Raw genomic sequence first — 13,709 nt, forward strand, 5'->3', positions numbered from 1 at the left:
ACCATTAATATATTTCAAGCTCCAGTAGTAATAAAAGTAATTGAATATGAATGAGTCATAAAAGTACCTTTGATGTAAAAATGTCGGAAGTTTGATAAAAGTAACATTTTGAATCCTAATTACAAATTCATGGAGAATTTAGATTGGCCTGTAAAATATGAATGGTAAAATTCCTTTATTTACCTTTCATATTCATAATTATAACTTAATGACATTAGAAACATTAATTCATGTATGTGCAGACATTCGGGTTCATCAATTATAATAGTTAGAGATGTGATTACAATTTTGAAAGCATCCTTAACAAGATATTATCATGCTATAGTTAACCAAAACACAATCAATATTAAATGCAAAATCCGATCTACCAACTTAAGTGCTAAATTATAACAAAATGCATCGCGGTAATCCAGAACTTTTTGGTATCAGCTAAAGCAGTCTTTGTAAGAAGTTGCAGTACAAAAGTTGACAATTCGCTCGCTCGGGACAAGTTACTGGTGTATGAGAGTTCAACGGATAATTAAGTCGTACTCGTCATCCGGCCGGGTGTAATTAATGAGTGATCGGGGAATTTTACAACTGAAGATAATAATATTATTTTCGTGATGAAAGGAATTTGTGGGTTAAATTAAGGGTAAAATGCAAAATCGTCATATGATATTTCGTTTATGATGATAGCACTAAAGCCATAATTGCTGCAAATATGCCGTAATTACATGGTATCATACTATAGTTAATCAAAACACTAGGTATTGAACAAAATATTAAAACAAAATCTGATCTAAAAACTTAACTACTAAATTATGACAAAATGCATGGCGGTAAACCAGAACTTTTTGGTATCAGCTAAAGCAGTCTTTGTAAGAAGTTGCGGTACAAAAGTTGACAATTCGCTCGCTCGGGACAAGTTGCTGGTGTATGAGAGTTCAACGGATAATTAAGTCGTACTCGTCATCCGGCCGGGTGTAATTAATGAGTGATCGGGGGATTTTACAACTGAAGATAATATTATGTTCGTGTTGAAAGGAATTTATAAGTTTAATTAAGTTTTACGGATAGAAGTTTTAAAATTTAATTTCTGGGAAAATTTTTACCATATTTTTTTATTTTTTTTTATTTTTCTCAAGTTGCAAATTTTATTAGCGGCGATCTCAGCCTTCGTTGATTTGTTTATTTAAACACTATTGATAAAAAAATTGATATGACTGGTAATTTATAAGCATTATTTGCTTCTCTTACTAAGTCCAAAACGAGGTGTTAGTATCAAATCCTCATATAACATATCGTAACACTAGTCTTTTCATAATGTTACAAATCAAACATTTCTTCCTTCTTTATTTGTTTAAATATCTAACGAAAACAACTCTATGAATAAACAAAGTGAATCTTACGACAAACTATTTACTATTAAATCTCATTTACTTCAATCTTCATTTTTAAATCGTCTAGACCCGACTCCCTGAGCGATACCGCGACCTGCATTGACTTCGCTTCTAGGAATACTAATGATCTGTATTGTGCACGTATTGAGCTGTTGTTCAGTGAGAACAATCGTAGCAAAGAACTAACAAATGATAGAAGCATTTATTTGTAGGAATCGTCTGTTGCTGGTCTTTTAATACTTTTTGTATTTCCAAGCAAATCGATGATTTTAGAGGCACATTCGGTAAAGGAACCCAAACGGAGGTGGTGGGATAACCAGCGGGCTTATTACGTATGTCGGTTGACAGCTAGTGTACGTCAAATTGATGGTCACTATTCAGTACATTGCTGATTGACGTAACGTAATCATGATATTCTAAGGGAGAAAACAATGCACAGTATAGTGACTTTCAAATAGCTGTCAACTGAGATACGTGATTGCCCACCTGGACGCATTCGAGAAGGATGTCGAATCTTGTCACCGATAGAGAGATTTGGAAGGGACGGGAGGCGGCCTTTGCCCAGCAATGGGACACTCAAACAGGCTAAGAACAACAAAAAGAAATATGTATTGCATATCTCCCAGTTTGCTATATCGTTTGTAGGTAGAAATTAATATGTTTAATACTTTACAACTCTGTATGCATTATAAGGGTTCATGTGGGTGAAATTTTAGCAGGACTGGGACTGGACTAGGACTTATTTTCAACATGATTTTTCTGAGTTGAGATAGCTAAATAGTATAGGACGGAAAGAGTTAGGTAAAATATGAACACACAGTACTACAAATTTTAATAAAAACGCGTAGAAAAGTTATGAAAATATTAAAAACCACTATTGATTGCGACGGTTCATCGTCTCCTAGTAATATCGATACGCTCAGACAGTCTATAAAAGCATGACGAAATATAGCAAATAAGAACCATTTGCTAAAACACCACGACACGAAAAACGACCTCGCGAAATACATTCACATAACACATTTACATTTTTGCACTCTCATTCCAGTGTCATTTTTTCCGAACTATTACCGCAATTGACACACACTTACACACACAAACACACACACACAAAAACACACACACATACACACACACACACACACACGCACACACACACACACACGCAGACACACTTGCACACAAATACACATATACACGCACACACACATGCACATATACTCACACACACAATAGCATACAAATACACATACTTGCACACATATTCCGATAATTTTTTCCCACTAAACATTTCTGTCGCACACCGGTGCGGCTAACATTTTTTTCGACAAATATTTTTCCGGGCGCGCTGTTTTATTTGTCCTGTCACTTGTTTTACTGCCGTGCACAAAAATTTCACATCAAAAAACGGGAATATAGTTTTTTGTTGAGATTCGGGGCCACAGAGTTCGCGTATTGTATATGATCGACAGATTTTTTCAGGTCTTTGTCACGTCGGTTGTGGCAGATTGTGATTGCCCTATATGGCTACACTTAGGTCACGAAATGTTGGATTTCTAGTCTGAACTACCAACTAATAAACTGTTTAATTTCAATAAAGTAAATAAATAAGTGAATGTGCTTTTTGTACTTAGTTAATAAACATAATGCTATTGCCCTTGAGTGGGTTGCTCAATATTATTTTGATTAATATACTCAAGCTGTTACAAAGTGCGAACTACGTCAAAATCAAAAGAAACAGGAATGTGACAATTTGTAAGTGCGAGCAAGAGACTCCGATAAAATGACATGACTTAGTTCACACGTTTGAAATGACACGAGCATAGTAAAAAAATAACACATTTCCATTGTCAGTTCAGTCAGCTCAGTCAGACAATCGTGACAGCTATAAGCCTCCATCAAACAATGTCAAACGAACAAATCTTCTGTAAAAAGACACAACGATCTCAAAAGACATTACTTTCCTCACACTAAATAAATCTCTCCCACTTCATAGCCTATATTTTAACGTTCCATGCCATCTGTATTCGTATATTTTAGTTAAAACAAACTTTAGTACGAGTGTTCACGATTCGTGCTTCACATTACAGCATGAAACATTTAGGCTGGAAATAAAGCCATTAGTTTCAATATTGTCCCCGAAATTATTTTCACAAAACAATGTAGAAACTGCGGCTTTGTGAAGTTTAGTATTTAGTACTTTAAATTCAGGTCGACATCTTACGGGACCTTTAAATTGTAATGCTTTTAGCGAAGAATAAGAACTATCTTGTTGGCTTGGCTTACATTTCATTAGGTATATAAGTAATGTTTCTTAAAAACTACATACCTACCTAACATAAAACTCTATACAGCACTAGATGCAAACAAAAAAGAACTACATAGACGCAAGAGGAATCTGACAAAGCTAATTAAGAATGTTATTTGTATTGCCTAAATTGGGAAGCAATGACAAGTTTAGAGAAAATACGACAAATTAACTTATTCTAGGAATTGCTTATTTGTAGTAGTGTTTGTCGTTTTTGTAGAAATTTTAGACATTTCTTCATTTGTATGTATGTGCTACAGTGCTGTGGTAAACGGTAGAAGAGTGTCTTAGTTTACACCTTCGCTTTGGCTGTAACAGGCGTAATCTTGTAAAATTATCAAGTCATAATGTTAGTTACCGTACTCCGCCGAAACGGCTTGACCGATTCTCATGAAATTTTGTGAGTATAATATATTAAGTAAGTCTGATAATCAGCCAACATCTATTTTTCTTACTAAGTGACACAATTTTTTTTTTGTGGCAAAACAACGTTTGCCTGCTCCGCTAGTGTTATGTATATCTACTTTTAAACACTACTTACTTACTTACAAAAACCATCTGTATATTGTATTTCATTATGATTCGTTCAGTGTTTATTGCGCAAAAGAGTGACAAACATACATACATAATATACTCGCCTTCACGAACTTTCGCTTTTGTAATATTAGCACGATAGTATAGTCACAAGCATACAAGACTTAGATAGCAAATGGACAACGTCTGCTAATAAATAGGCGTCTGCTAAAAGAAAATAAGTAATAGAACCTTAATTAAGTTCATTTCGTAAATGTATTGGGGAAGTACACTCGAGGGAACACGACAGTCTAGAAATAAACATTTTGAAGATACAATAGAAACTGTCTTACTCATGTTCAGTCACTACTTGATACTACAAATAATTTAAATAATTTCATAAACTTAGATGATTTAATATTAAACTTTATTGTTATAGGTAGTAAGGTTGCTATTATTTTGGCTACGTTAGATGCATCTTTTTACAGCCCAAATCAACCTATTGTTGAGCAAACCTTTTCTTTATCTATTTGTATCCAATTCATACCCAATATTTTTTAAAGGTCTCAAAGATGTCACCAGCAAACACATATTCTATGACAGTAATACGTACAAGCATAATGTCACTTTTTCTTCCCATAGACGGAAATAGGGAACGCGGAACTTTGTACGTCCTTACAAACTTCCTATGGTTCATTCACATCCATATAATAATATCTTTTCGTACAGGACTGCCTTAAAGTATAACCAGCTGCTTAATTACTAAGTTGCTTTTTATGTATTCATAATGTATACGATTTTCATTAATTCGAACTATAAAAACTATTTCAGAATTACCTAGAGCTATGTGAAAATATAAACACCCCAACTCATCTAATAAAACGTGAAAATTGCACCTCTCAAAATAACATCCAAAAACTTAGTTACTGCTGCAACAAATAGGTACATTCACAGTAATAACCATTTCAAAAATTCACAGCACTCATTCCATCACACGCTTGCTTTAACACACCACTAAAAACTTTTGTCAATAAAACGTCGCTTAAGCCCTTTCGCAGTTTCCCACCAAATAATTACTACGTTGTCAGTTTTGAAAAGGTTGTAAGACGCAAAGTCGTTTTAGACCTTTTTGTTTGGAATATTCTAGTTGTTTGTGGCATTAAACCTTAGTTTGAGGACACGTAGTCTAGTTTAATCAGCGTGCTTAGTAGTAACAGCCCGTGCTCCTCGTGCTTGCAAATTTACATTTCGCTCGAGCTTTTCATTGGCCTAAGGTTATTCAGCGAGAAAATTTTCCAGAGCAATATTTTTAAGAATTACATTTCTCAGTTTTTGGACTTTTAATAAGCTTAAGATGATATAGTTTGTCAGTTTGCTATCAACCTCATTTTTATAAAACCATTCAATTTATTAGTCAAATGTTACATTAAATTATGTTTAGGCAAATTGCAAGATAGTAATAAAAGTAGGTAATCAAAATCCGATTAGTCAATGTCATCAGGCAAACATTGGTGAAACGTAAAAGACTGTCACAGGCGAATAGGTGAAATTTCTACATTTTTGAAAGCAATATCAAGCCGGCAAGTTTGAAAAATCCAATAGCCAAAATTTTTCATGCCAAATTGCCGGAGAGACGCGCGGCAATACAAACGGATAGAGCCGTTTTATTAAATCTGTTGTATGTAGTAAAATTGTTCTTGGAGTATGATCTTGAAATTTGAAAGTTGGCAACCTTTGTAAAGTCGAAGAGTTTCGCTTTATTGTTGGGAACTTTGTACAGATATTTAGTTATTGATTTATTGTTAGTAGCGGTTGCCTGTTTGTGAGTTATCTATTTTGCTTTTAAGTAAAGATTTTTGGATTTTCAATTACGGGATTTTTTATTAGTTTACATTGCGGATACAAAACGGTAGCGGATGCAAAACAACAAATTTTTGGTAGAGATTTTTTTGTACGTAAATGGAATAATATGGGACCTACGTGCGTGGTGGTAGCGACATGGTAACCTCTTTCGTTACTGCATCACGCACCTGTAAAATAAGCATAAAATATTGGTTAACTAATCCAGTGTTTTATTCTTTATATTTAATAGTGGATTTTGAAACTAAAAAGTTAAATTATCCTACCGTCCCACCGAATATTTTAAACTCACGTTACATAACATCACATCTAAACTAAAACATATTAACTTACATACGAAACCTTCAAACAGAAGAAAACGTACCAGTTTTATTAAATTCTATACAAAAGTAAACACAATGCAGATATAAGCAGACGTTATTTAGAATTTGCATTACAGAGATTGTGGTGCACTTGAATACGATTGTTCTAGCATCCATTGTTGTGAAAATTGGTACATTAAGTAAGTATTTTATTGTGAGGATATTGAAATGTGGGAAAGAGATACGGAAGCAGTATTTGAAAGGGTATTTTAGATTCTCTCTAGGAACTTGTGGAATACTTTTGGAGAAGGAAACATTATGTTAATTTGTACCTTATTTACGCTACGAATTTTGTCTTTTTGTTGTTGGTTTTTAATTAATAGAAACATAATTTCCACAAACATTTAAGTAGATAATTGGCAAATAATAAGTTGTAGATACAAAATTTTACGAATTGAGCAGATTTTAACCATTGTTTTCTCACGGTTCTACTTGTCTAAAGTCGAACTTGATACATAAGACTAACTTTCAATCGCGCAGGCATTGGGAACTATTTTTCTCAAACTTATCAAAAAATTGTTCATCAAAACATATAATAAAACAAAGAATTCTTAACCTAAAGATAAATATACTTAAGTCTTAGAAAATAAACGCAAACTCTATCAAGGAAAGGGAAGATTGACATTATTTGTACATCTGCGTTGGATGTTTCCGTTAGTACTCCAGACCGTTTACCTTGACTTAGTTATTCTCTGAGCGAGGCTGCGATCGCAAAGTACTGTATAAAGGACAGCATTAAACACAGCTACTAGAGATTAAGATAAAACAAGCGAATAACTACTTGAAGTAACGATAAAACGTTTTGACACAGGAAGATTTGTAATAAATGATTATTTTTATTAGAAAAAAAATTATCCTCGTATTTGACTTACATTTCTTGACGTTTCGGCGCTGGTAACATGGACGTGCGCTGGTAACATGGACGTGGTCACAAACAACCTTAGGTTAAAATTCCGAAATTAGTCAGTTAGTTACTTTTCGATAATAGTCAAAATTAAAAGCACAATTTATTTCATTTCAAAACATTTTGAATTATATATCTCTATTTAATTATGTACTATCTACAAGCAAATAAGAAGAAAAGGTTCTTAGTACTGTGATTTCACCCAAGCTTTAGCGTAGCAAAGGTAAATGGAATTTCTAGAAGCAAAAACGTGAAATGCATTTTTCTAAGAACACTTAAGATTCCTATCGCTGCGCAACCATTGGTACCTCAGTGTTGAAAACTATCTTGACTTTTATTGTTACGCTAATCGTATATTTTCTACTGTTGATCCATACTACGTACGTCTGTTTGTTTATGACTAAACAACTGAACAAAATTTGATGAAATTAAGAAAGGTAATAGTCAAGATCCGGAATCAAAGAAATAATGTTTATTCAATCCTTATTCTAAAGCGGCTAAAAAAACACAATTTAGCTTCTCATAAAACTGGCACATCCAGTTTGACAGGCTAAATAAGTTTTTTGATAAAAATAAATACTATTTTCTTTCTCTAAATGCGAGTAGGTTGGATCCCAATAAAACAATTATTTTAACCATCCATCATTTAATTTTAATAAGAAACAGTTTATCGCAAAATCGAAACGGAATAAAAATCTCCATGCAATATTTTGACTACAACTTAACTGAGAGTCGTGAATTGGCTGCCTATTTGTCACAGGCCATTGAAACAGTCCTGTACTTTTTACTTGATACCGAAACTCGTGTTTCTGTTTTCATTTTTGCAAGACTATTAAAAGCAGTGTATTTTTGTACTCTAGTGCTTAGTGTACTAATTGTAAAATTCTCAGTTGTGGACTCGAAATGGGTCATTCGAGGTTATCCTGAAAAGAGTGTATTTGGATTTTTTCGTGAAATTGAACTAAGTAACATCGCAATGGCTGCATGTACCGGTCGGATTTCGATGCTGCTATTGTGTATATGGCTTATACACATACATCGGCAAAAGAAAAGTTATTTATAAGGATTATAATTATCTACCGGAGTCGAATAACCATTATGATGGGAATTGAACTGCAACGTAGAGCTGTTTAGTATGCAATTTATATATTACAATACACCTGGTAAACGTATAACTGATGTTTGTGTTACCCAATTTTAGTACCTAATGGAGTTGACTCTTTAAATATTTGCTTGGTTACTCCTTCCCATACTTACTTATCCAAGATTTTTTTTAAGTCAGAATCAGAGGTTTCACTGTAAAACGATTACAGACAGGCTCTTGCATTTTTTTAACAGTATAATTTTCCATTTTTGAGTTTGCTAGGGTCTTCTCCAAAATGAGGAAGGGGTTAGACCTTGAGTGTATAATATTTTGTATAAGCCTTTTTTGTACTTTAAAAACATTACAAAACTTTAAAAAGCATTGCTAAATGAAATAAAAATTAAAATGCTACAGTTTACCTTCGCATTTGCATCTTATCAGAAAACCAGATAGGATGGCTGTCAGAATAATATTCTTATTTTACAGTGCACTCTCTCGCACTACGGAGTAAAGTTAAACGTTTATTCAGTTTCTAGGTTGTATGGAAATAATATGCGTTTTTAATGTTTTAAGATAAGTATTACTGTTTGTTATTATGAAATTGAATTTATCGAGAATCTTTTGTGATAACTATGTTTGGAAAATATATAATTTTGTGTCTATTGACTACTATTATTGAAAATAAGTTCTACATAGAAATAATTAATAGCATTTTTTGCCTTATGCCAAATTTTCCGTAACGGTTGTAGCTTTTTAAAATATTCTTTGGTCTGAGTTTAGCATTACCAGAAAAAGGCGTGGTCTATAGGTATGTATGCATGTGCGTTTTTAAATATTCGTATTCTGTGTTTCATTTCTGTTGTAATTTATTATCGAGTTACTATTACATTTATTTCCCAAATAAAATTCCACAATATTTCACACGAAACGAATGTTTACAAAACGAAATCTGTAACTAAGAGCGAAAAGTTCTGTACTTTTAGTACCTATACAGTCATACCACATATGAATCAGATACAAATTAGCACTTCAGATGTTCACACATAAAAGCCTTCTATTAGATAAAGTACGGCTCCATTCAGTACTTTTTTTTTCCTCACTTTATTCCACTCGAATCGCTTCCTCGTTTAGCTCGCGTCACTTGCTTTTAAGTTCTATTCGCTTGTTTTGTATTTTTCTCTTTCATTTAGTTCAGAAACACTTTCGTTAAAGAGTATAAATTTTAGAGCAATCAACGCTCACGATTGCGGTAATAAGGGTAATCACATTTTATTTTTGTCGAGTTTTTTATTTAAGTAAAAGTTTTTAGAACATTTCTTCAAGAAAAAGTATCGTTACTTGTTATTATGAATCTGTAACGGTAAAATTTAACATAAAATAGTTGAGGATCCGGGATCAAACACGTCGTATCTATTTTATCCAAACCAATCCTTAGGAGGCTATTTAGTAGTAAATAGAGCCGCGCTGAAGAGCTAATATAATAACAATATTACAACATAAGTAATCACAGTCATACTCATTATTTGATCTGATACAAAAAATTGGTCTTATGCCCGGAGTTTATCTATTCAATAGCTTTGTTTATAGGAGTTTAAACACAATTGAATAGATAAACTACCGCTAAATGTATCTTAGAAACCGGAGGTTACACTCTTAATTCCCAAATTATATAAATCTTATTGTATATTTAACTAAATAAAGTCAAAAAGTATCTTTTCTAATATAAGCAAATATCAAAACTAAACCTCGCACTATAATCGAGGCCAGCATTACACATTTTCAAGGATTTTCAGTTTAGTTGTTGCAGCAGCTGTCACAAGGGATTTGAAGAATATTTAAACAGAACGCTTGATACTGTATTGATTGACGATTGTTCTGTTTCTTTGGAGAATGTGTTAGCATAAATTGTTGTTTGCATTCACAATTCTCGAGTAGTGCATCGGGGAATAAAGTCAAAATGATTGTTTTTAACCTTATATTGTTTGGGTCTAGTTTCTACTTAGGTACGTTCTTTGTTTCAACAACATACATACATACTTACCTCAAGCCTATTTTTCTCCAAGGTGTATAAAATATTCTCAGGTTTCTCTGGTAACACTGGAATCTTTCCTAAGTTCAAATTAGTAGACATATGCGTATATGTATACCGCTCACACAACCCTCTAGACTAGAAAATAGAAGCAAAACTGCAAAGGACTAACAATATTAGATATCATCCATACTAATATTATAAATGCGAAAGTAACTCTGTCTGTCTGTCTGTCTGTCTGTCTGCTACTCAATCACGCCTAAACTACTCAACCAATTTGAATGAAATTTTGTATGGAGATATTTTGATACCCGAGAAAGGATATAGGCTACTTTTTACCCCGGGAAAATCACGAATTTCCCGGAAAAATTCAGGTGGCGAACGAAGTCGCGAATATTCAATATTATAATGACACTGAATTAACAAAATTCCGTTGTCATGGCAACTGTTTTAATGGCGGATATGCCTTAGCGCGATTTTGTTATATTAAGAGATATAAATAATTTTGATAATATTTTTCGTGAAAAAAAAGCATATTTTATATCATCACGCTACGACCAATAGGAGCAGAGTAACAGTAAAAAGTGTTACAAAACGCAATGCAAGCGAAGTTGCGCGGGTCAGCTAGTTTTTAATAAATCAATTTCTTTGAAAGCTAGAATTATTCTAATCAGATATCTTTGTACAAAATTATACATCTAGACTTTCAATAGGATTCTAAAATTCTTAATCCTATTTCCGTTTTCACTTTATTCTGCCGCGAACGGTAATTCTCTATTGAAACTCAATTCTACAAATAAGTCCGTTTGATTAATCGTGAAACACGTTAATTTGACTCGACCTTCAAAGCCCTTGATTCAATTTAAAATGCCTAGTAGTACAAGCTTAGGGTCTTCTCAATTTGACTGCCTCCGTGGCGCAGTGGTTAAGGTCGCCACGTCGCTAGCATTGCATCGGGGTCGATTCCCACACAGGACAATTTTAGTGCGATCCACAAATAATTGTTTCGGGTCTGGTTGTAACACTATGTTCGTTGTTTGTATGATTGTAAAAGTCCCCGCGACACAAGAGCAATTCTTAGTGCGACAGTTGTTTAAAAAAATATATATATCCAAAGAGCGCCGACTTTATGCCGTTTCCAAGATACTAAATTATTTTAAGTTTTAATGAATAGCCACCGCGTTGGCACCCACATTCGTTAGTTTGACGATTTTAATTGCGCATTTGAATGTTGCTACAGAAACTTATAATTATTATTACGAAATTTTGTTAGACTCAAGAGACTCCTTAGAATTTTGTATGAAGAACTTGGTATTGAACGAGTTCGCTCGTGAAGTATTGACTTTTAGTTGTTGAGGTTGAAGGTTTTCATTATGTAATATCGTCTAGAAATTACTTGGGTTTATTACATGCGTCATTTTGACTTACCTTTTTGAGTATTTTCACGAAAACTTAATGTTTTTCCTTGACAAACTCACACTAACATTTTACCTGGATAGCCGGAAAGCATCAAAAACTGTAGGATTCTAGTCGTTCTTAATCATATTAGCAGGACTTAGGTCCAGGATTTTGAAAAACACGATAAAAATGTACATGTATTTTTACTTCTATCCTAGTTTTACAATCTATTATGTTGAGTGATAATAAAAAAAAACAGGATTTATGCTCTTTTTCCTTTCCAAAACATAGAGAAATGATTGCAAATGGCATTCTTTGTTCTCTGCCTACCCCTATGCGAAAAGGTCGTGATATTATGTATGTGTGTATCTGCATTTTTCTACATATAGAAAAAGTAAGTCTAAATTGTACCTAAAAAACAATGAAAACAGGTACATATCTCGAAATACCAAACAAATCCCGTACACGCAAGTCAGACGTCGGGAATAACCAAAAAAGACGGCGGAACACCGTACGTACGTTGCTAATCCGTTTGCGAACCGTAGCTTAACCCCTGTCGATTCCTGACTGCACATCTCCAAAATAATTGGGAATAAAACGGCAGGTGAAATATGGTGTACTTGTGAACAGAGGGATAGAAGGAGAGATTTTCTCTCTTGTGTTTTGATGGGATTGTAAGGATTCTACGTAATGAGAAGTCGTGTACAAATATCGCGTTTCTGAAAAGGTGAAACAATTGTTTATACAGTTTTGCTTGAGGTATTATTGCAAGAATGGTCATATACGAGTACGTAAATAAAAACCCAAACAGTGTTAGTTTATTATTTTTTTGTGTTTGACTTGCCGATACACAGCCTGCTTATCTAAAAATAGCCCGAAATCCTTTATTTATACTAACTCACACGCTTATAGTATAACTAGCTGACCCGCGCAACTTCGCTTGCGTCCCATAAGAGAGAATGGGTCAACATTTTCCCCGTTTTTGCAACATTTTTTACTGCTGCTCTGCTCCTATCAGTCGTAGCGTGATGATATATAACCTTCCCCGATAAATGGGCTATCTAAAACTGCAATAATTTTTCAAATCGAACCCGTAGTTCCTGAGATTAGCGCGTTCATACAAACAAACAAACAAACAATCAAACAAACAAATTCTTCAGATAAGCAATAGCAATACAAGTTTGTATGTTTGAAAGCATGCTTGATACTCAATCCAGGCTAAGCTATATTGAATGGATTGTGAAAAAAATTGGTACTCAGATAGTTTATAACCTGGACACATACTTTTATCCCGCTGCAATTTTTCGATTCGGAAGAAGAGACGGTAGAAGTGAGTGAATAAAGTTTTAAGCCGACTAAATTGCTGGCTAGAGCTAGTGGTTAATAGAGTAAGTAATACTTACCTGAAATTACACCAGCTTTAAAAAGTAAGTGCACAATCAAATCGCGCCGCGTAAAATACAACCGGCTCTTTACTCAATAAATGGTAGTTTCGAATTTTCCCCGCGATAGTGTTTCAAAAGAACCGAATATTTATTAACGCATATTTTGTTAATTTTTCAACTGAAACTGCGGGTAAAGTTACAAGGGTATAGTAATAAAATATTTAAACGAGGTGCTGTGTACTTGTATTTTATATTTTCGATAACACGTGTTGTAAATTGTCGATGCACTTTAACTATCGTATGCTATGCCGTAGTAAAGTATATAGCTATAATAATATCTAATATATAAAATTCTCGCGTCACAGTTTTTGTTGCCATACTCCTCCGAAACGGCTTGGCCGATTCTCATGAAATTTTGTGAGCATATTGAGTAGGTCTGAGAATCGGCCAACATTTATTTTTTATACCCTTAAGTAACACATTT

Source organism: Anticarsia gemmatalis, chromosome 21 (assembly GCF_050436995.1).
Source record: "Anticarsia gemmatalis isolate Benzon Research Colony breed Stoneville strain chromosome 21, ilAntGemm2 primary, whole genome shotgun sequence".
Classification (NCBI taxonomy): Eukaryota; Metazoa; Arthropoda; class Insecta; order Lepidoptera; family Erebidae; genus Anticarsia; species Anticarsia gemmatalis.